Below are 13,269 nucleotides of genomic sequence, written 5' to 3' on the forward strand. Positions count from 1 at the left end.
ATATGTGTTTTCGCTCATTGGATTTTTGGGACCAGTACATAAGTCCAGACAACCAGGCTTATATGAAAAATCAACTTACCAAATTAATCGCCTCAGGTATTCCTCTCGATAGAAATAATGTCATTTAGTAGGTCCTAGGCATCAATAGAGACCATCAACGATAGTTGTTGGTGTCGGTTGTCAAGGCACCATGATTTGGAGCTAGTGGAAGGAAGAAAAGGAGGTAAATCAAGTTATTGTCTCATACAATTTGGTAGCACGTTTTCCATTTCAGTGTTCAATATTTTGTTACTTTTGTCCTTGAATTAAGTTACTAGAAAGTTTGCGGCGCGTGCCGCGTCCGTATTGTCTATGGTGCAACATTCTATTTTAAAAACAATGTTTTTTAGGTTTAAGAGTGAGCGATCGCTTTTCAAAAATAGCTGAAGAAACATCTAAAACTCGACCACGCCTTTGGTATCAAGATCGTTGGTTACAATTTTGAGAAATAATACAATATTTGGGTTGCTGAAGTACCGCGGAAGTGCTAGTGAAATAGATGACGGATGGTGGAGTGCTTTTGTTTCTAGATCATTGGTTAAAATATTATAGAAATAAACCAACATCTGGGTTGCTGAGGTACTGCAGAAGTGCCGGTGAAATAGCCGGTGGATGGTGGAGTGCTTTTGTTTTCGGTGTTGTTAGAAAAGGAAATGATATTATTTCTCCGGCCGAAAGAGGCAACGGGTGATGGAGTAGAAGAAGGTCATCCTAGGTGAAAATGTGACGAATGGTGGAGTAAGTATATTTTTTCGATGTTACCGTAGAAGAACAAAACATTATTTTCCTTGAATAAAAGAGGGGTGGATGTTGGAATTTTTTTTGAATAACCGTTACTAAAGAAACATCGGCTGGTAATTATTATCCAGTACCACGGTTGACGTTGAAGGTTAGTGTAAAAATTACTACCCTTACGCATCGTTCTAAAATGACCGACGGAGAAATATGCGACCTTGAATAATTAATAGTACGTAGTTCACAAGGTGTTTCATAGTTGACATCGGCAATGTTCAAGATGTCTGCTGAGAAATTACTTTCTAGAATAATATAGGTAGTTTCCGTCTCGCGAAAAATTACTGCGGAAACTAAACTTGACGTTGAAATTACCACGTTGTTGCACCATTGAGACATTAGTGACGCTAGAATAATAATTATTGTTAGCTAGCTAACGATATGTTTCATAGATGACCCACGCTTGTGCACTGTTGAGAAATTACCGTCACAGGAATGTCCGCCCTCAAATAATTATTGTTAGCTAGTTAACGACATGTTTCATAGGTGACATCGGCCCACGCTTGTGCACTTTTGAGAAATTGCCGTAAGAATATGCGCCCTTGAATAATTACTGTTAGCTAGTTAATGATATGTTTCATAGGTGACATCGGCTCATGCTTGTGCACTGTTAAGAAATTACCGTCGCAAGAATATGTGCCCTCGAATAATTATTGTTAGCTAGCTGAGGACATGTTTCATAGTTGACATCGGCAAATTACTTTTGACGTCCAAGATTTTTACCGAGAAAATATATTTTAGAAAAAAACTGCTAAATAGTTAACGTGGCAAAATAGTGTAATATTTGTACCGATGAATTGTTGTGAATTAGTTAACGATATGTTTCATAGGTGACATCGACTCACGCTTGTGCACTATTGAGAAATTACCGTCGCAAGAATATGTGCTCTCGAATAATTATTATTAGCTAGTTGATGACATGTTTCATAGTTGACATCGAAAAATTACTTTTGACGTCCAAGATTTTTACCAAGAACATATATTTTCGAAAAAAAAACTGTTAAATAGTTAATGCGGCAAAATAGTGTTAAAATATTTGTACCAATGAATTGCAGTGATATTTTCTAGCTTTTATATATAGTAAATTCACGGCAAAAAATAAAGGTTTTAATTAACAAAGTAGTGTTAAAAAATATACCAAAGCTAAGGATTTACCATCAAAAATTGTCAATAAAATCACAAAAAAATAATAAGAAAAGTAGGAAAAATAAAAAGAAAAGATGTGGACCCAAGTCACTGTGCACTGTTCATCCGTGCATGAATAGTGATTTGGATAGCCATGGTGCAAGCAAATGGGCATAGTTGACATCAGAAAATTATTTTTGACGTCCAAGATTTTAACGGAGCAAAGGGGTTGGTATACTTCCATCTTCCCAACCAGCCTAGCTTTGATGCCCTCTTTCTTAGCGATGTTCTTCATTTCTACAAGTGGCGTGCAATCTATGAGCTGAAGAAAGGCACATAAGTCTCCATATCAAAGATCATATAAAAGTTCTTCCTAGTTACGAAATCATAATTGTCTGCTCATTCAAGAATTAGAAGTCTAGTTCATATTATTAGAATCTAAAAAGTGCTGAAGGAACGAAGCAGAACTTGACTGAAAACAAGAAGGGGAGCCACAAACATCAACATCACCTAGCAACCCCCTTCTTCCCGAGAAAAGAAAAGATGGACAGGTCTGCAGCGAAGAGGAAGAGAGGATTGTAGCACCTCGATGACGTTCGAGGTGATGTTCTCCTCCCGGGATGAGAGAATAGACGGGATGCATTTTCTCCCCTCTTCCTCCGCTGCCATTGCCATGCCTCCCTCACCTTTCTCTGCGTACTGACTATTAATGTCTCCTGCTATTTACCCTTCCCAGACGCAGGATTTATCCAAAACGAACTGAATAGGTTCCCCATCAGCGTAGGGGGTGATGGTGATGCGACAAGCCGTGCAGACCACCGTGTCACGTCGCCGCAGACAGAGAAGGAAAAAGAAGTAAAACGGGATGCATTTATCTGTTCGTTTGTAATTACTAGCAGCAAATTAGCACGTTCCTTCTTCAGAGGAGAACAGACTTCAACAATTTACCAAGCTGGTTAACTGAAACCAAGCTGAACCAAAATTTATTGGACGTTGCTACGCGGTGCTATAGCACCGGTTAGCCTTAGGGAGTGCCCTCCCCGAAAATAGTATGTGAACCAGGCTGAAAGCGACATCTTACCAAAAGTGGAAAAATACGTGTTTCCACTGTGTGAAACCAACACGGGCTTTTTTTCCCCTTCCGCTCGTCACCTCTACAGCTAGATTTGTAATTTATGAACCGTAAGTACATCTCAAGATTAACAAAGTACATCCTAATTAATTTCATCCTTTGGTCCGTTGCAACAATTTACATCCCCAAACAACTCATACCAGCTAGTTATGATTCGAATTAGGGATGTAACAATAACAACGGTGTATGTAGAAAAATAAAAAGATGCTAGTATTTGTGATTGAGATGTAAAAATTACAGTAGTGGAACTAGAAAAGGGAGAAAAAAATACATGCAGATACACCAAAAATTACATCCCGGAGAAAAAAATACTGGTGCTTGTAATTCCAATTAAGGATGTAAAAAACGAAAGGATGGCAGAGGTGGATGTAGGAAAATGAAAGAAGTTACATCCAGGAACAATAATTAATTTGCATCCATTTTCCGATTTGGATGTAAAAAAAATTAGTCTGCAAAAATTACATGCATGGAACATAATTTAGATCCTCCTATTGATCTGAGAGTAAAAAGGAACTATATTACCAATATGCATTAGACCCATAAATCATCTGAATCAAATACAGCTTGGGCAATAAAAATAATGGAGGCAGAGAACAATCTCAAACAAATCAGCGGAGTTTCACTTGGAGCTTCCAATGCAGATCAGTATCGGATCAGGTTGTGATTGGAAGAAACGAAAACACATCGCCAGAATCATAGCACGCACGATGGTGCCTAGAGGGACGTGAGGAAGCTGAATGAGAACATCAACGAGGTCCTTCCCTCTCCCAAGGCCTTTGTTTACCTTGCGCTCGAAGTCAATGGAACCCGATCCACCGCGGCCGCTACTCGATTCACAACTGCAACCACCAGCACATCCTCCATTCGCCTCAGGAGCATCAGCGCTGCTCGTTCCTCTCTTCCGCACAGCCGCGCCAAGGCCATGGCCGCCGCCCTTGACTCGGGAGCGCGGGCGCCGTCGGTCCATCGGCCGCACAACCAGCGCCTCTCGTCCCATCTCCACCGAGCTCGCGATTCACTCGATTGGGGGTCCAATCACTCTCCTTCAGCTGCCCGGGTTTGAGTTCATAGGGGGAGAAGACGCCGGTGGGGAATTTCTTTTGGATATGCCGATGGTGGGGATGAGGATGGAGTGAACCAGATAAGGCACGTGCGTGTGGTCCCCGCCGAAAAACCAATCCACCGTCTGATCTTGATCCAACGTGTGTCGCGGGTGAGCACCGTGTAAGACAACAGCGAGCTCAGGCACGTAATAGAAATTGGGAAATTTATTTTGAGATTTGATTGGGGTGCGCCACACCCGGGCAGCAGTGCAACGCCCGGGGAACACCTGAGGACCCCAGTGGCAAGCCACTGTGGTGGGCCCTCCCCCACAAAAAATAAATTTAATATCGTTGTGGGCACATGGCCCACATATCAGATATTAAACTGATAAGAACAGATACTACACTTGATCTTAGCCAAAAGGCCGAGAAAGGTATGAGTTGTATTGAGGAGCCGGGTCTCCTTATATAGCCTCCGTTGCCCTGCGCTGCTACTTCCGTCCGCGAGGTGGGACTAAACTTGCTGCCTTCGCTTCTGCCGTTCCGTGAAGTCATGCCACCTGCACGCTTTGGGCCCGAATCTGAGAGCCCGTAGCAGGCCTATCGAGCTACAGCGTGGGCTTCTACCCTCTTTCTTTTCCCCTGTGCCTTTCCCTTTTTTCAGTTAGAGGAGATCAAAATAGCCCAACGGAGTTACTTCACACTAGTCACTAAAATGCAGCTATAGACTGAAACGCATTGGCTGAAGGAGATGTGACAGTATAGTGAACTTTATGCACGTGAACGGCACTGTAAATTCGATCGGGTTAAAATAAAGTTTGATCAATGATTATTCCATGTGTATGCAACATGTGTAACAGGAAACTGGTCTCGCGGCATTCGTGCTTAATTAATACAACGTATATTACTTATGATTGGATTTTGGATCACTTATGACAATATATAAATAGAGTATTGTTGACCAATGGTTTATCTTACCAAATTAATAGATTATTTTGTATTGCCCTTTTATGCCTCGCGACTATAGTCTTCATTAGCCAGTGTCTTAAAGATGGCTTGAGTTGATCCTATTTGCATTTTTTTCTATTTTGTATTTGCGGGAGATGTGATTAGGTTTATTGATAGTTTTTTGTGTTCTAGTCTTTAGAGCTTTACTGGGATGTTGACGTGGGCATTACCCTTCGGGTAACCAATGTTGCTCTGCCCTACGCGGTCCAGCTGGAGGCCCATGAAGGTACCCGATGGCAAGATGGACCGCTAGGACGGTGCGGCGGAAGCTTACTTGAAGTAAAAGACATGAAAGAAGCCGAACAAGGAAAGTTGAGAGATAGATCTACTGTAAACCTACTCGTACTCGATTAAGACCTCTCGAGACCTGGCCACCTATATAAAGGCCAGGAGAGGGGCTATCGAGGGACACAATCAATCTTAGCGATCTTAGCCAGCAGAAGCTTAGAACTAGGTTACCCTAGCAATTAGCCATCTCGACGAGATCACAGCCGAATTATTCGGCACCCCATTGTAACCTGTTATCATCATAATCAAGAACAGACAGGTAGGACGTAAGAGTTTTACCTCATCGAGGGCCCCGAACCTGGGTAAATCGCTCTCCCCTCTTGTCTGTGAACCGATGTCTCGTGCCAGCTTGCAGGATTCCATCAACCCTAAACCCCTATCGGAGGGCATTGCCGAGGAGCACCCTCGACAATTGGCGCCGTCTGTGGGAAGCCTGTCGGCACAAGGCAGGGCATCGGCAATACCAGTCACGTCTGCATCGTTCGTGCTCGAGTCACCAACACCTCCAGATCCGAAGGACCCGATTCGCTGCGGATCCTTCGAGTTCGTACCACACCTCAAGCCGCCGCACTCGATTCCTGCAGAATCGTGTGACGACATGACCGCCACCTTTGGAGGCGTTCACTTCATCATCGACTCCGGAGGCTTTCTTCGCCTCCCTAGGACCAATACGTCCGGTTCGGGGCCCTCAGTTTCGGTAGATGACACCCCGACAGCAACTTTGGAAATCCCGCCTAGAAGCGCGCATGGAGGCAGCCGAGGAAGTTTCGATCTCACAACAGGGCGAAAGAAAAGGCGAAGGGACTTGCATCATGGAGAAGAAGAACGTACATCACCTCACCCTCGTCAGTCTGAACGAGGTCAGGAGGGCGCGCAACCGATCCATGGCCGCGCTCGTTCACCGTACTTATCGGCCACGGAGCAACTCGATGCGCCATGCTACCTCCACTCTTACATCGACCCAAAGGACGGTCGGGAGAAATCCAGTCACCTGTTGAGGAACTGCCGACACTTCCTGGAGATTCGACAGTTCTGTGATGACCTCAGGAGCGAAGCTATATCAAGAGTTCACATAATGGAGAAGAGGGCAAGATCTTACAGCTATCGATCGGAACCGTACGTGCCAGAGCCGTACGAACCGATGGAAAAGGACGAGTATGTACCAGCCGAGATATTCCCAGAACCGCGCGGGCAGGTCAGCATGATCCATAAAATCAGCTTTTCAAAAAGGGAAATCAAGAAATTCTCGCGAGAAGTGAAGTACGCAGAAGTTGCTATGGTCGACACACCCGAATTCATCGATTGGTCAGAACAAAGTATCTCCTTCGACAGGACAAACCACCCGAAAGCTGTCCCTAGACCAGGCCATGCAGCCCTTGTCCTTGAGGCGCAGATCGGAGGGTACAACATGAGCAAAGTATTTATGGATGGAGGAAGCGGCTTAAACCTACTATTCGCCAACACAATGAGAGCAATGGGTTTAACAGTCGATATGCTGAGAGAATCTGACACAGGATTCCATGGCATTATACCGACTCGACCCGCTTATTCCCTCGGAAAAACGTCATTGGATGTAGTCTTCGGTACGCCCACCAATTTCAGGAAAGAAAAGATCGAGTTTGAAGTAGTCGACTGGGAGTCTCAATATCATGCTATCCTCGGCAGGCCGGCGTTTGCCAAATTTATGGTCGTACCTCATTATGCGTACCTAAAACTAAAGATGCCAGGCAACAACGGGACCCCAATAACCGTCCACGGGAGTTTTGCCCGATCAGACACCTGTGACAGGGAGTTCCAGAAGATCGCCTCAAAATTCGGTGCTAAGGAGGAACTCAATGCGATCGACACTGCCGTGGATCATACGCAGCCACCAGCCGACAACTGAAACGTAAGATCCGACGAGTTTGATGCTACAAAGGAAGCCAAGAAGCTGCAGGTGCATCCCACTGACCCGAAGAAAACGGTCAATATATCGGCTGATCTTACGGTCGCATAGGAAGGCGCGCTCATCGAGTTCCTCCGTGAGCGCTGGGAGATATTTGCATGGGAACCATCCGACATGCCAGGTATCCCCAGGGAACTCGCTGTGCACGCCCTTAACGTTGACCCGACAGCCAAACCAAAGGTCACGATCGATGCGTCGATTTTCTGAACCAAAGAGGAGAGCAATTGGTGAGGAAATCAATCGACTCCGTAAAGCAGGATTTATCCGAGAGCTCAAGGAATCAGAGTGGGTGGCCAACCATGTCATGGTGCCCAAAAAGGACACCACCGCTCTGCGTATGTGTATCGATTACACCGGCCTCAACAAACACTGTCCAAAAGATCACTTCCCGCTGCCTAGAATTGACCAGATAGTCGATTCCACAGCCGGATGCGACCGCCTCTCCTTCCCCGATGCCTACTCTGGGTATAATCAGATCAAACTGAAGAAAGAAGATCAGGAGCTAACCGCGTTCATCACCCCACACGGTGTTTTCTGCTACAACGTCATGACCTTCGGGTTGAAAAACGCGGGAGCAACTTACCAACGTTGCATGCAAGCTTGCCTTGGAGAGCAGATCGGGCGAAACATCGGAGTCTATATTGACGATATCGTGGTGAAAACGAAGCACACTGCCACCCTCGTCGATGATCTGCGGGAGACCTTTGATAACTTAGACAGGTATAAGATCAAGTTGAATCCCAAAAAATGCTTCTTCGGAGTACCAGGGGGGCAAGTGCTAGGATATTTCATCTCGGCCAGGGGGATCGAAGCCAACCCTTTGAAAATCAAAGCTATTCTCGACATGGAGCCGCCAAAGAATTTGCACCAAGTGCAGCAATTGGCAGGACGTTTAGCAGCGCTCAGCAGGTTCATCGCCAAGCTAGGAGAAAAAGCTTTGCCTTTCTACAATTTGATGAAAAAATCTGAAAGGTTCGAGTGGACAAAGGAGGCGCAGGAATCCTTCGACAATCTGAAAAAAATCTTGTCGACATCTCCAGTCCTTGTAACCCCCGTGAGAAGGAAACGCTGCTCATGTATATAGCTGCGACAGCCCAAGTCTTTAGCAGCGTCTTGGTCGTCGAACGAGAAGAAGCAGGGAGAGTTCATGGCGTGCAGAGGCCCGTTTACTATCTCAGTGAAGTGCTCACACCCGCAAGACAGAGGTACCCTCATCATCAGAAGCTGGCATACGCAGTATGGAGGTCAGCCCGCAAGTTACGGCACTACTTTACAGAGCCTCCGATTGTCGTCGTGAGCGAAGCACCGTTGAAGAACATAATGACCAATCCAGAGGCCACAGGTCGAGTGTCCCAATGGGCTATCGAGATAGCACCACACGACATAACTTACGTTAACCGGACAGCTATAAAATCCCAAATCCTCCCAGACTTTGTGGCGGACTGGATCCAATCCCAGACACCAGCGGCACCCGACATGTCGGGATCGTGGATAATGTATTTCGACGGGTCGAAACGAAGCACGAGCGCGGCGGGAGTGGTGCTGATATCACCACAGGGGGATAAGATGAAGTATATACTACGTATGAACTTCTCTCTGCCAACAAACAATGAAGCAGAATACGAAGCGCTGCTGCATGTAATGAAGATGGCAAAGGCGTGTGGGGCGACTCGCCTGGAAATCTACGGAGACTCAAACTTGGTAGTACAACAGTCGATGAATCTGTGCGACGCGGTTAGCGACAACATGATCGCCTATCGGCAGCTGTATCAAAATATGAAAGCCAAATTCGAGGGATGTGAGCTCAAACATATCGGCAGAGCCAGCAACGAGGAAGCCGACACCTTAGCAAACATCGGCTCCATGTGCTCTCCCATCCCAGACGGAGTGTTTTACGAGGTGATCACTCAGCGATCAATAAAAGAGAAGGCGTCGGCACCTCTAAAACCATCGACTGACGAAGCAGAGGCAAACCCACAGCAAGTTGCCGACGAAGCTCCAGCTCTCCCTGCCGAACAAGTCCTCCTCCTTGAGACACTATGGACCAAACCGTTCCTAGCATATCTAACAAAGCAGGAACTGCCGGCGGATCCAGTTGAAGCAAAACGAATCGTCGGGCGATCGAAAGCCTTCACCATAGTAAACAGTGAACTCTACAAGCGCAGCATTTCCGGTATCTTCCAAAGGTGCATTGCCATTGACGACGGAAGAGCAATGTTGCGTGAGATACACGAGGGAACTTGTGGGCATCATGTGGGAAGTAGGGCTCTCGTAGCAAAAGCCTTCAGGGCAGGATTTTATTGGCCAACGGCGGCGTCGGATGCTCGAGATCTGGTCATGAAGTGCGACCCTTGCCAACGGTTTTCCCCAAAACCGCACGCCCCTGCGACAGACCTAATGGCGATACCCTTGGCATGGCCGTTCGCTCAATGGGGACTCGATCAAGTTGGACCGCTGCCGAGATCATCGCCTGGAGGACACACGTACTTATTGGTCGCAGTCGATAAATTCACAAAGTGGATCGAGGCAGTACCAGTACGAAACCAGAAAGCAAAAACAGCAGTCCAATTCTTCAAGGAAATAACATGTCGATTCGGCGTGCCTCACAGTATCGTCACAGATAATGGAACTAACTTTGACTCCAAAGAATTCCGAGAATTTTGTGATGACAGGGGAATAAAACTGAAATTCGCATCAGTGGCTCACCCGCAAACAAACGGTCAGGTGGAAAGGATCAACGGTCTAATAGGGGACGGTCTCAAGAAACGTCTTACAGGCGCGGAGGGAGCTTGGGTCGAAGAGTTACCATCGGTACTTTGGAGTTTGCATACCACACCTAACAGGTCGACGCAGTACACCCCATTCTTTCTGGTACATGGAGCCGAAGCAGTCCTGCCAGCCGACGTTCGATTCGAAGCACCTCGAGTGACGGCATACACAGAACCCTCTTCCAACATCGCACCACAGGACGCCATAGACCTACTAGACGAAGCTCGAGACATTGCTTTAGCCAGAACCACAGTATACCAGCAGGCGCTGAGGAACTATCACAGCCGACGAATACGCAACCGATGCTTTAGTGTTGGAGACATGGTAGTTCGACTAAAACAAAAAAGACCCTCGAAACTCGAGTCTCCATGGGAAGGACCTTACATCGTCACTGAAGTGATACCAGGAGGAGCGTACAGGCTCAAAAATCCAACTTCGGGAAAAGATGTCGGAAATCCATGGAATATTGCACACCTGCGACGGTTCTATACATAGGACGCGATCACTTTTTATTATTTAATAGCCTTTAAGGTTGCTTTTTGTTATGAATAAAGTTTTAATCAGGTTTTCTGCCTCCTTTCTTCAATTTAGGCCCTACCACCTGAACAGGTCGACTGCGGCCCCTACCTTCGGCTCTTACTCCCATCGGGAGCGCTGGCCCAGAAAACACGCAGTGTCATTAATTAAATACTCTCAACGGGAGCTAAGATTAGTGACACACAAAAAAAACAACCAATCCAAGCCTCGAGAAAATACGCGAGTCTTTGCGATCGATGGTTACATTATCACAAAATAAGGCTCAAACCGGTGCACCGCGTGACGATGCCAAGCGTCTAATTCCCTCGACTAAGTCGACGGGTCTCGCTCTTGCAAAACTTACATAAAGGCTTCGCAATAACATTGCATAATCCAACGAAGTCGTTGGGAGAGCAGGTTGAACTGATCACTCAGCCGCCCTCGACAATAAAATATCAATCGAATTAACATAGCGTGCAACGTACGCAATAAATTTATACAAAACAATCTTATGCACGAAATAAGGCTATTACATTCATAGTCGGGCTCCCCGGTCCCAATGGGCCTTCAGATCCTTCTCTAGGCACGACTCCATGCGAGAAACAATGGTGTATGCGGGACCTCTAGCAGCATCATAATACTGGCCTAAGCTCCTCTCGGTGTTTGCTACGGCTCCCAAGTCTAGAGATGGATGGCATGCCAATATTGAAGCAAAAGCAAGCTCAGCGCCAGCCAGGAGTTCCTTCCGCACCAGCTGTTGAATCCTTTCGGGAGACTTGAATCGGGTGAACAAGGCAGACAAAGTTTCGGGTGCCTGGTCCAGAGGGAACAAAGTGTTCCAAACCATCGTGAGATGAGCGTGGAATTTATCAATATAATGATGCACCTTCTCCACCCGATACTTAAACTTCGCCATGACAACGGCCTTCGGACGGTGCAGCCATAAATCATGCTTCGGGTGTGCTACGTCAGTCATCGCCTCGACCTCTTCATGGATCCTTTTGTTCTCTTCAGCTGCATCTGAAGCTACGACTGGAAAGGAACAAGAATCAGTTAAAGGAACATTCAAACTATGGCAGAAAGCAGAAGATGGGCTAATACTTACAGCCCAAACTTTCGGTAGCAATATGAAGACCATCAAGAGCGTACTGTTCGATAGCAGTCGCTATCTCCCCCTTTTTCTTCACCAAGGCCGCCATCGCACGAAGAGAAGTGATATCTCTGTCTAAACTAGACACTTGGTCACGCAAGCGGCGAACGAGGCTTGACTCATCATTACTTGAAGGGTTCGGAAAAAGCTCAGCACGAGAAGAAGATGGAGGAATCTGCAGTACAGTCCCCAGTTCAGACTAGCATCAAAGTAAAAACTCCCATCGGGAGCGCTGGGCATATATGATACATTCAAAAGCATGTTCAAATCGGCAACAGAGCCGAAATAAAACTGGACTACGACAAAGTTACGGTTGATCTTATTTACAACAAGTCAAATAAAAAGTTCAAGGATTCGCCGATGATGCGCCAGGGGCAGATTCGGGAGTAGGCTTGGCTTGTGCTTCATCTACCAGCGTCAGAAGTTGATTGGCACAAGTTACTGCCGATCGTTTGAAAGGCTCAAGGTCGACTAAATGGTTGTCATCATCGACAGGCAATGCCTTGGACAACTCCTCCAATTCTGACCCCATCCCATGGCCCATTGATGTCTACGCCCCCTCCTTTTCCTGTAGACAGTGTTGGGCCTCCAAGAGCAGAGGTTTGTAGAACAGCAGCAAGTTTTCCCTTAAGTGGATCACCCAAGGTTTATCGAACTCAGGGAGGAAGAGGTCAAAGATATCCCTCTCATGCAACCCTGCAACCACAAAGCAAGAAGTCTCTTGTGTCCCCAACACACCTAATAGGTGCACTAGTTCGGCAAAGAGATAGTGAAATACAGGTGGTATAAATAAGCAGTAGCAACGGCACCAGAAAAGTGCTTTGCCCAGGACAGTAAACAAGCAGTAGTAATGCAGCAGTAGTAACGCAGTAAAACAGTAAACAAGCAGCGATAGCAGTATTTAGGAACAAGGCCTAGGGATTACACTTTCACTAGTGGACACTCTCAACATTGATCACATAACAGAATAGATAAATGCATACTCTACACTCTTTTGTTGGATGATGAACACATTGCGTAGGATTACACGAACCCTCAATGCCGGAGTTAACAAGCTCCACAATTCAATGTTCATATTTAAATAACCTTAGAGTGCATGAAAGATCAACACAACTAAACCAAGTACTAACGTAGCATGCACACTGTCACCTTCATGCTAAGAAAGGAGGCATAGATCACATCAATACTATCATAGCAATAGTTAACTTCATAATCTACAAGAGATCATAATCATAGCCTACGCCAAGTACTAACACGGATGCACACACTGTCACCATTACACCATGCAGGAGGAATAAAACTACTTTAATAACATCACTAGAGTAGCACATAGATAAATTGTGATACAAAACACATTGCAATCATAAAGAGATATAAATAAGCACTTCACTATGCCATTCATAATAGTGAATAAGTATTCTGTGAAATATAGCCTAAGAGACCCACATGGTGCACACACTGT

General features: G+C 45.9%; 1 non-coding gene across 1 annotated transcript; it reads right to left on the bottom strand.

Moving 5' to 3' along the window:
- Positions 1 to 4,372: 4,372 nt before the first annotated feature.
- On the bottom strand, positions 4,373 to 4,569 carry LOC127318183 (U2 spliceosomal RNA). Its single transcript, XR_007861738.1, has one exon. It is a non-coding gene; the product is annotated as a U2 spliceosomal RNA (small nuclear RNA).
- Between the last annotated feature and the right edge of the window lie 8,700 nt (positions 4,570 to 13,269).

The sequence above is a fragment of the Lolium perenne genome, chromosome 7, assembly GCF_019359855.2.
Source record: "Lolium perenne isolate Kyuss_39 chromosome 7, Kyuss_2.0, whole genome shotgun sequence".
Lineage (NCBI taxonomy): Eukaryota > Viridiplantae > Streptophyta > Magnoliopsida > Poales > Poaceae > Lolium > Lolium perenne.